This window comes from Diospyros lotus, chromosome 14 (assembly GCF_014633365.1).
Source record: "Diospyros lotus cultivar Yz01 chromosome 14, ASM1463336v1, whole genome shotgun sequence".
Taxonomy (NCBI): domain Eukaryota; kingdom Viridiplantae; phylum Streptophyta; class Magnoliopsida; order Ericales; family Ebenaceae; genus Diospyros; species Diospyros lotus.
Window position 1 is genome coordinate 13,588,229 of NC_068351.1, and position 12,171 is coordinate 13,600,399.

Genomic DNA, 12,171 nt, shown 5'->3' on the forward strand with positions numbered 1-12,171 from the left:
AAAAATAATGATATTTGGACAAAATCCCCTTCTTACCCCTCTTCTTTGACCCTGAAATTTAATATTTTATATGATATTTTTATTAATAGTTATAACTAATTATTTATTGACCAATAAATAATCACATATTACGTAATGAATAATTACTAATTTTTTAATCATTAATATTAAATTTCCGCAAAAGCATTCTCGATTTTCCCTTTTATCAGCCAAGTAATTTGGCTGGATAAAATAATATCATTCATAAAATAAAAGATTTGAAGCTGATGTATTTTAGTAATTTTGTTATGTTAGACACATGAATTGAATTACATCTTCAAACACTCTATTATTATTGTTTAATATTTTTTGGATTTAATTTAATTTCACCTTATTTTAGTTTAGTTTAAGTTAATTACAATTTAATTACACCATTCTTGATGAAAATGATATACTAACATGTAATGTTTTAAAAATTGGATCGGAAAGCGAACCAACCTATTAATTAGGTCACGAGTTAATTGGTCCGACCGATTAGACCGGAGTGGTCTTACCGGATGATGTTATATATATATTTTATAATTAAATAATATATATTAAATATATATTTGAAATACTAATATTTTATATATTATTAGGGCATCTCCAAGGAATGCGCCAAATGCAGCGCCAATTGCATTTTGGCGCAGAATCATCTCCAATGAATACACCAAAATGGTGTTGGGCACAAGTTTCAACCACTAAATTTGGTGTTGAGTGAATAGTGTAACACCAAATTTGGTGTTACACTATTCATCAACACCAAATTTTTATTTTTATTTTATTTCCAATCTTACCCCTCTTTATATAACTTCAAAACAATTTATTCCCTTTGTATCCTTTATCATTTTGATTACATTTGTATATTTGATTAATAATTAAAAATATAAATTAAATTATTACAAAAAATATATACTGATAGAAATATTTTATTAAAATCTATAAAATGAGTATAATATTGAATATATTTTAAAATATTTAATATATCTTATAAATACTATGTTAATATAAAATGAACTATTTTTATTTATGTATATGAATTTTTTTATTTTAATAATTACTTAATAGAAAGAAAATATTTTTAATGTAAAAATTCAATAATATAATAAAAAGCAATAACATTTCCATTAACTTAAATTAAAAATACATGATGAAAATAGAAAAAAAAAGTTTAAAATAAAAACAACAACAACAACATGACTTAAAAATAAAAAACATTTATTGGAAAAATAGTGAAAAAAAAGAAGATAAGAAAATTAATTGAAATATTAAGTGAAAAAAACATTTATTGGAAAAATAGTTTCTTTGATTTAAAATATTAGTTGAAAAATGAGATGGATAAATAATTAGGTGGATAAATAATTAGTTTGCTAAAAATTAGGCAAAAATAACTAATTAAAAATTTAGTAAAAAAATTAATTAGAATAACATATTTTGAAAAAAATATAAAAAAATTATGACTGTAATTTTTAATTTGTTTATAAAATATGATTAATTATTTTTAATTATATTATACTATTAATATTTATTAAATATTTATTTATAGAATATCTTTAAAAATTTTCTTTTACACCAATTTGGTGTTACACGTTGGAGAGAACACCAAAATAGTGGACACCAAATTGGCGTAAATCACTATTGGACACCAAATTGGCGTCCAATTTGGTGTCCAACATTGGAGATGCTCTTATGAGAAATGCTATTATTAACTAATATACAACTAATATTTTATATATAAATATTATATATGTTATTAAAGAATTAATTAATAATTAAAATTTTAAAAATAAGTGAAAGGGTGAAAAAAATTGGGGTCAATCCGGTTCCCGGTTCATCGGTCCAACCGAATTTTGACCGAGTTGAAGAAAAATTAATTTTTTGAGTCAAACCGGACTAGATAGGCCACCGGTTCCCAGTTAAATCGGTCCAACCGGGCGGTCCGATCTGATTCTTAAAACAATGCTAACAAGAAAGATGAATGATAAAGAATTTTAGAGTTATTTTTATACAAACCAGGTCTCTGTATAAGTAGACCAAATTATATAAGATTTGAGTGTAATTTTAAAGATAATTACATAAATTTACTTAAAATTTGACATATCATTTGATTTTCATTAAGTATGGGGTAAATTATAGAAAAATACTAAACTTTCGACTTTGATTTAATTTTAGAATGAACTTTAATTTTTTTCATATTATACCAAACTTTGTATTTATTTTTAATTTTATAAACTTTGAGTTTCAGTTTAATGTTATAATAAAGATATTATCCTAAATCTCCAATAGTTTGAGACATTTACATTGACGCCTTTTATAATTTAAAAATATTTTCAAATTTTTATGATTTATATTTTTTCTTAAATACCCCTTTAGTTACTAATGATATTCATTAAAATATAATTAAATTACTTAATTAGTATTTAATTATAGAAATATGTTTTGAAATTATAAAAATATAAATATAACTATAAACTAAAAAAAATACATGCATGTATATATATATATACATATACATATACACATGCAAATAGGAAAAGGGATTCTTCTACCGCTTGCAGATTTATCTAGGTAGTGTTTGTTAATTAAGATGTGGAATGAAAAAAAGTAAGATATAAAAAGTATTTAAAGTAAAAGTATTTTTCATTATATTTGTTAAATTTATCTGTAAACCTATTGAAAATAAGATAAATTTATTCTTATATATATTTCTCGAAATAAATTTATTTTAAATTTTATAAATAAAAATAAATGATCCATATGCCCCTCTATAAAACCTTCGCTCATCTCTTTTTATTTCACATGCTCATATTCTTTTCTTTATTTTTCATCTTCTCTCATGTTTATCTCATTTTCATCTTCTTTCTTGTTGATCTTATTTTTTTTCATCTTATTTCTTGTTCATCTTATTTTATTTTATGTTCTTATTCCCAATTTTTACGTCATCAATGGCTACTGTTGCAACCTACCACAACTTGCTTCGCTTGTCGTCGTCATCTCTGCTAACACCTTCTTCGTCTCCCCCGCACTAACCTTCTATTGCAACTCATTTGTTATAGTAGATGAGTATTATCTATTAATTTTAATTAATTTAAATAAATATTAAATATTACTTGTTAATTTTTTTGTGTAAATATTAGTATTAAGTATTGATTTTTTTTAGAATATGAATATTTCAGTAAAAAATTCATATTTCAAGCTTATCATATGTATTTTAACAAACATATAAAAATAAAAAGTATAATTTTTAGTGTATTACAAAAAAATTAACAAATAATCTGATAAGAATTTTAAAATGTTTTTCAATCTTATATTGATTTTTCAATATCTTAATTCGGAAAAGATTCAAATTTTATTTTAATATAATATTATTTTACGCATTTTAATAAATAATATCCTAGCATATGTATAACCTTCATATTACAAAATTAACCCTCCCTTCTCAAAATTAAAAAAAAAATAAAAAAAAAACTATTTTCTCATATGCACCTAGTTGTGCCATATGTGGTTGCTTCCCAGATAAGTGTCATTTGTCTCCTCTGCTCCTTTGCCGTTAGCCTCAATCCTTGTGTTGTCTACACCCGTGGCCTCTGACCCTCATTCATTATTTAGAATTCATTATAAATAAATTCTAAATTTTAAAGTAGATTCATTCGAAAGGGGCTTGAAGATTAGTTGTTTCGTAGACATGGAAAACGAAAAAAACCAATAGTTTGTTTTTAGATTTTGAAAATAAAATTAAATCTTGTACATATATGGTGGTAAGTTTTATTTACTTAAGCTACGTCTTATTCATATAAATTTTTGTCGGCTTAAATATTGTCCGTCAAAATGTCTGTATTATTGGGGTTCAAAGGATTGATGAATTGACGATGGTCGTCACTCGTCAGGGCAGAATATTAGGAGAAGAAAGCAACCGGATTACAATTATTAGTTCATTCAGGTGGTGGCCCAGCTGATGACTGACGTCACCCCCTCTCTCTCTCTCTCATGATGTGTGTGTGCGCGAGGGAGATGGCTCAGCTCTTGATTATTGGTCTAAAAAGTGAAATTATTCATTCCGAGCGTTCTCCGCACTCAGTCCAACAAAATGTGGGATGAGATTAATTATAGTGATTCAGTCAGATGCAGTGATTAGACCCGAGCTCACTATGGACAAGGAGCCCTCTCACTTTGGAGAGAGATAGTCCTATATTGTCGTTTATGAGACTCAATCCTTGATCTTGGTTCAAGATTCATCATAAAACACACTTTGTGTCTTCCTTCTTGACCAATTAAGCTGTCCATGTGGGCACTCAACTCTCAATTATTGGTCCTGGGCAACTTGCCAATTGGCTTATATTTCCTCGCTGGCACTGACTTTTGCTCTCCATGGTTGCCCCATCGGAAATAAATATATAAGTAAATAAATAAAGTCTTCTGCTGATGTCAAGCCCATCCATTCTTTCATTTCCTTGGCTGCCTAAGAATTCCCATTTAACTTTATTTGCTCACATCATCATTATTACGGAAATATTAATTAAATATTTATGAGGATACTTTTATTATTATATTATATTATTTGTAATATCAATAAAAATATTAAAGTTAATTATTTAAATAATATTTTTAATTTTATTATGTATTTAACAGTCCCAGAGAGTGTGGGAACACTCAACAGTCTACACTGCCACACTTAACATGTACTTTTAGTGATAAGATGGTTTTTTACGCTTTTTAAATTAATATATCGATATGTTATAAAATATTATTTTGTATTTAGGTATTTTTGACTTTTAAATTTTTTTGCAGAGGAATCTTAGTGGCCCCGCATTTGATGACTCAAATTGCCTTTTGTCACTTAGCTTTGCTAACTTACATTATCACTTTACTCATCATGAAATTTAAGTCCAGCCAGGCGCCTTGTCTTTCGAAACGCAGATTGTTTGTTGGTTCAAAAGGTGAAATTGTTTATTTCGGACGTCTTCACACTCGATCTGACAAGATGTGGGGAGATTAATTATGGTGATTCAGTCGGATGCAATAGTTAGACCCGGACTCACCGCGCACAAGGAGCCCCCTTATTTTAGAGAGAGGTACCCACACTGTTGCTTGCGAGACTCAATCCTCAATCTTGATCCAAGATTCACCACGAAAGGTACTTTGTGCCCCCTTCTTGACTAACTGGGCTGGCCATGTGGGCCGCAAATTGTTTGTTAGGAAGAGTAGAGCAGGGTCGACCAGACCACGTGTGCCCCACTGCCCCGAGCCTACACATCTCCCACACCTGTGCTCATGAAAACCCCTTCGGTTGGGAGGCCTTATTCATTTAATTGTTCGCACACAATTAAATGAATTCTGCCTAATCTGATTTAACAATTTACTTGAAATGACAGAGAAAAATCACATTAAAGAACAATACCAAGCGGGGCTAAGACTAGTGATTATTACCCATCCAAGTGGATGGTTGGTGAGGAGAGGAGAGGAGGAGAAGGGTGGGCCAAACCGAGATTGAAGGCTGGTGTCTGAGATGTAATGTTGAAGCAATATTGCCACTGGCCCTATCGCCAAAAAGCCAATGCGTCCCAATCACTTACTACTATTACTACAACTTTTACTACAAAAGGATATCCTTGTGTCTTGCTCAAGAATAGGCCCCCCTTCCCCCTTCGAATTAAGCTTGGTGATTAACAAACGGGTTCCCAAAAATGTCCACCTCCTAGGCCCCTTCGATGTTGATGGCTTGATGCTCCACTTGCACCAACATATAAATTAAAATAATGATGGAGATCACAAGGAGTGGGTAAAATAGTCTACCCATATGCTTAAATTATCCTTTTATGCATAGGTAAAGGGTGATTTAGATTTATTGGCTGATTGGTTCAGCCACCATAGTCACTGTGATCTCCATAAATTATTGTCCATAAATGAACAACTTAGTGAAACATTACCTTACAAGTAGTGAGTTTGTCAACTAGGTTCATTAATGTTCAAGTAGGTTTAAGACTTAAGTTATATGATCTATAATTACAAAAGCTATAATATTATTATAAAAAATAGAATCATGGGGTTTTTTTTTTCTTGTAAACAAATTATTTTTTATAATTTAAAAAGAGTTCAAATTGTAAAAAGAGTTTTAAGTTATATAGTGTTTTAAACTAATGAAAGTGTTTGGATAAAGTGTATTTAAGTTGTCAGTTATATAAATATTTATTTAAGTAGATATAAACAAAAAAAATATGAGATATGGAAAGTATCTCGAATAAAAATATTTTTTTATTGTGTTTGTTAAATTTTGTGAAAAAAAGTCACATGGCTTATTATCTTGAATTTTCAAGATAAATTTATCATTTCTCCCTCGTTCGAATAACTTATCATGAACTTTACAAATAAGTTATTTTGATAAAGTTTTATCTTACTTATTTTAACAAACACTACCTTAATAAAATAAAAGTTTATAGTTGTTAAAAAAGAATAAAAAATAACCAAAAATGACATATCATTTCCATTTATATAAATAAACTCATTAAGGAGTAATGACATGGAAAAACATAATTAATTATACTTTGTAACAAAAGTATAACATATATTATGATCTTAATTAATAAATTTGTTTGTATGAAACAATATATTTATATATTTTGGATTTATATAGTTGTATAAATTTTATATAAACTATATATTTATCTATATGTATGCACATGTATATTTATACTTAAAAAAAAACTAAGGTCTACAGGCAATTGGGATCGATCCTGTTGCCAATAGACAACTTAGTCGAACCAACGACAATGGATCCTCTTTAAGTTGATACGGAACCCAAAGAGAGAGAGAGATGACGATTGAGTTGGGAGGTTGCTGCTTCGTCCTTTTTTACCATGGCAATAGTTGATACTATTGCTTCTTTTGCTTGACGCTGGCAATAGGCAATGAAAATAGTGACGGCTTCCGGCAGTCAGCAACGAAGAAAATTAGCGAGAAAGACAGAGTGACATGGGTTGGAATTTTTAGATTTGTTCAAGAATATATCAATTTTTGCTGAGTTAACTTTTGCGTTTTCCATCAACTTTAAAGTTTTAAAAATCAAAAATTAAAGTTGCGTTTTCTTTACTGTTTTTAAGTCATTTTTAATTTTTAATTTTTTTAAATAATGAAAACACGTTCTTTTTACTGTTTTTAAAAATATATTTTTGAAAAAAAAAATTTATAAAGAAAACTCATGAGTGTTTTCGTCAAAAATAAATTTTAAACTCAAAACACATTTATTTATTTGTATTTTATTATTGTAATGGGAAAAAATATTACAAAATTTATTAACTTTAAAATGTATATATATTTTAATAATATATTAAAATTACATATTTTTAATTTACTAAATAATCAAATTTATTGAATAAAATTTAATTAAAAAATTATTTTTAAAATTTTAAAGAGAACGCATTTTTTAATATTTTGTTTTGAGAAATAATTTTTTAAAATGACAAATAAAACGTATTTTTAATTTTCTAAAATCAGACTACTAAAATTAAAAATGAATTCAAAACTCAAAACTAAAAATTAAAAAATAAATAAAACACAATCTAAACCTCCTCAAGCTTTTTCAGACCGTTGATCCAAAGTTTTAACGCTGGTAGCCATTTTTAGCTATCCAAACACTTCCATTAGTTTCAAAAAGTTGATAAACTTTCAAATTAATGTTGACCCGCTTCTAAGCCTAGCCAACACCAACTTTAAAGCTATGAATCTGTTTGTTTTCTGAAAAAATTTACCCTACTTGGCTAGATTTAAATAGCCAAAATACTACCCAACTTAAAACCTCAATACCAACATTTTTAAAAAACTTTGGGGTGAACTTTCCAATTTTGAAGATTAAAATTATACTTAAAAAGTTGAAATTAACAAAGAGAAAGACAAATATATTCTCAAATAAACTGAAAAATTCTAACAAATGTCCCTGTCTTCCTTAATTGCCAGTGTTCATCATCATTGTCTCCAGAAACTGCTATTGCCATCATGCAAAAGAGGCAACAATAACAACTCATTGCCATCTCTCTCTCTCTCTCTCTCTCAGAGAAGATTAAGATTGCTTTCTCAGTCACTAGCAGAACCCATTGTCGATGAATTTTGCTAGATTTTTCGTCGGAATGGGATAAATATTAGTTGCTGGCAGGTGTAGAGTTTTTTCTTTCTTTTTTTTTAAGTTATATAATAGGTACATATGCATAGTTTAATTATATAAATATAATAAGTATATTATTTGGTATAGAAAAATTTATTAATTAAAATCATAATTTCGCCTCAAAATCTATCAAGTGGGTGAGTGAGGGTGAGCCCCCCAAAAAAGCGGAAGATGTGGCCGCAGGGTGGCTGCATGGGGTACCAAATGGGGACGCCGCGCGCAGCCTCGCAAAACGCAACTGTTTTTTCCTTCCTTCTTTGCCTTTTGGGGTCTCCCAAGTCCCAATACCTTTATTCTTCTTCACTTCTGGTGTTGGGTTTCTGCACATAAGACAGGACCTTACTTAGCCCAACCTTTTCTACGCCTCATTACTCATTTTCATGCTCACATCACGCCACCTAATAATATATACATATCCAACTCTGAAATATTATTTAATCTTCTCCTCTCCCTTCTTTCCTTTTTTCTTGGGTGCAATCTGCTTGTTACCTGAGAACCAACCTTACTATTTGCCTGAATGGTTCTGACAACCTTTTCTTTTTTCCAGCGAGGCCCCAAAGTCCCTTAAAACTCACATTTTCTCTCTCTCTAAATCTCAATTTGCTCCAAATCTTTTTGATATGAACTGTAAAAAGCCCGTGAAGGCGAGCCAGAGCCCATCAACAACATTAAAATATGAAACTTGGCAATTGAAATATTTAATCAATTAAAGCATTAGTGGAGTCTGAAACTTGGCAATTGAAGTTGAAGCCCTACACGCACAATTGAAGCAACATGAATATTATTAAATAATTGGAAGTGCACATTGGAGGAGATTAAATTGGAAGTCCAAGCCATATATATATAATATAATGGCATGCAGGGAATTAGAAGCAACTTGGACCGCACAGCAATTAAACAATTCAAAGAAAAGTAGCAATAGGGGAGCAACACGGCCCCCGCGCGGTTCAAGGCGAGGCCCCCACTCGGTTGAAATTTGGCCACCCAACCGAGTGGGTCTCGGTTTCAAGTGGGAAGCCAACCGAGACCAACTTGGTTCTTAGCTCCGTGCTCTTCAAAATTTCGAGCAAAATATGTCATTTGGGAAGCTCCAGATGGTTGCCACCTGTCCTCTAGGAAATTTGGGATGACTGCTACGTACACTCCCTCTTCTATAAATAGGCGGCTTGCCTCTTCATCTCGGGGATTCATTTTTTAGGACAATGACTATATTTTGCTTTCAAGTATTTCAAGGGCTAGTTAGTTTTTAGAGGCTACTCGATTCTTTAGCTCCAATCGTTATTAAAGGCTAGTTGATTCTTAGGCCAATTGGTTCCCAGGCCAGTTGATTCTCAACCCCAATCGTTACTCAAGGTCACTCGATTCTCAAGTCATTCATTATTCAGGGCCAATCAATTATTTGAACAATACTAATCATGAAAGAGTAATTATTCATCAACAATTATTCATCAGCATAAATATGAACATTTATGCACATATCGATAATGTCATATATTATCTGCGACATGCATTGGACATATTTCTCAAAATATTATCTAACTTAGCCGTCAGAGAGCTCGCTTGAGGAATTCTCTTACGTGGCTTCTAACTGTTGTTGTGTCAACAAGCTAAATTCTAGACGATTTGTCTTTAGTCTTGGAAGACTAATCTATTAAAGACCTCTCAAGATCTCACATTGCTTGTCACACGAAGACTCATCTGGGTACCTCCCAGAGAAGATTCTAGAGACTATTCCAGACTCAGGCCTTGTTGAATTCCAACTCTGACTCAATCCGGATTCATTGAAGCCTCGCTAATGATACCCTAAACCAATGATATTGATGGAAACTTTTGCTCAATCTGATCTCTAAATAAATAAATATTTTGTTGTAACTTGGCAACAACACTTTTCCTTTCCCCAACCTTGATTTTTCAAATACAACACCAGGAGGTCTCAATTTTGCTACACAATTAAAGAAACTTGCCTCCGGCAAATCCCGATTATCCAATGAGTCCTAAAAACAACCCATAACTCCAGCAAATCTCTCCTCAAAACACCAAATCAAACCCTCTCAATCTCCTCAACCAAAGTGCTCTTTTTAATTATCGATAAATAAATTATATATAAATCAAAATGTACATAGAACATTGGGCAAACCCAGAAAATCAAAAGAAAAACCTTCTTACAAACTCATAAAACAAGAGTCTTATAGGATTAAAACATGTGGATACAAAAAAAAAAATGACTCTATATATACATGTTTTAATTCTATTGACAACAATATTAATCGAAGACTTAATATTTTCAAAAATACATCAATTTCTAGCAGCCCAAAGATGGTAAACCGTGCTGGCCAAAGCTGTCCGTTTGACCTCGCTACGCCAAGATGAGCCTCAAGCCTCTCTTCTAATCCATTTGAGTGCGCCAGTTAAGATTGACATGGCTCGGAACATACCGAGCCAATCACGAATGTGCCTGCAAACGGCTGAACTGAAGGAACACTGAAAGAACATGTGGGGAGTACACTCATCCACCGCCTGACAAAGGCTACACCTTCAATCCATGTCCAATAACAGAAGCTTGTAGCCCTGAACATTAATCACAAGTGCTCTTATTGTAGCCCTGAACATTAATCAAAGTCGATTAGTTTGTGTCCAAAGCTTCGACTGAAACCTTTTATTTATAGCCAAACTTGAGCCCAAATCCACCAGTTATGCCGACCACAAGCCCATCACTTCACTGCCCCATGTTCCATCCCTCAAAATGGTGTGTGCCTGGAGGTAGCAATACAGTGTTGTAGTTTTCACACTGAAAAGTTGCATCTCAACCTTTCTTTTAATACATAGGCCCAACCAGCTTTCTCTTTATTACATTTGATCTGCTTAAGTTATAAAATTACAGTTTAACCCCGTAAAAATTAAAAATTCTCTCTCTAAGTCCTCAAGATATTTCAAAAATTAATTACAATTGGACTCCTTAATCATTATCTGATTTAATTTGATCTTATCTTAGTAATCATCATTATTATCCAAAAATTTATCCTTAAATTATCAATTAATTTTATTTGTTTAATCTCATCCACATATTAAATGTATTATATTATTTCATGTATATATTTTCCAACATTGATATAGTTAATTTATCCCATAATCATTTATGAGATTCATCCCCTTAATTTGTCTTAAAGGAGATATATATATATATATATATTTTCTCTTAATTTTCCAAAACTAAAAAATTTGGGGTACTATAATTTTTCTATCTCAAGCTTGGTCTCGTCATAGGTTTTTGACACATTTCAAGATGTTCTCATACACAAATGCAACATCATCTTTCTCTATTGTAACTTTTTCAAAAATAACCCTAATGATTTCATGTCATCTTATCCAACTAGCATGTAATCTCACTCTACCGTTTATTCCTTTTAATTCCACCTATTTAAATTGATTTCCTAATTCGTTCTCTTTACAACTATCTCATTTTTTTACTTATGGGAAAAGTTAAAATGATATTTGGAAAAAGGGTTGTCATGAGATTGGTCCATTCCAATTTGCTTGTGCTCAACTTATAATTTTATTAATTGGGATATTCTAACTCCTAATTTCTTTTCAATTACAAACTATAGTTTAACACTATTAATTGGGCTTTTAATCTCTTTAAACCCTATAGCTATAAACTCAATGATGGTTTGGGAGTGCTTGGATGATGAGAAAGCATTGAAATGACGAAATTACCAAATTGCCTTGCAGAGCAATGAATCACAAATTGCCACATGTCCCATCTTGAGTAATACAAGATTGTCACATGTTCTCTTATTTAAGAGATAATTCAACTTCAAATCTCAATCCTGAATAATAGAATTCAACAGACAATCCCGAATTATCCAAGAGATTTTCCATTATCCCAATCTGGGCTGATAAATTTTCTGCCAACCAGAGATAACTGAGCTTAAGATAACTCAGTTTGGTTACCTATATAAGGGCCAAGACACTCACTGGTAAACCATCTCACTCATAAA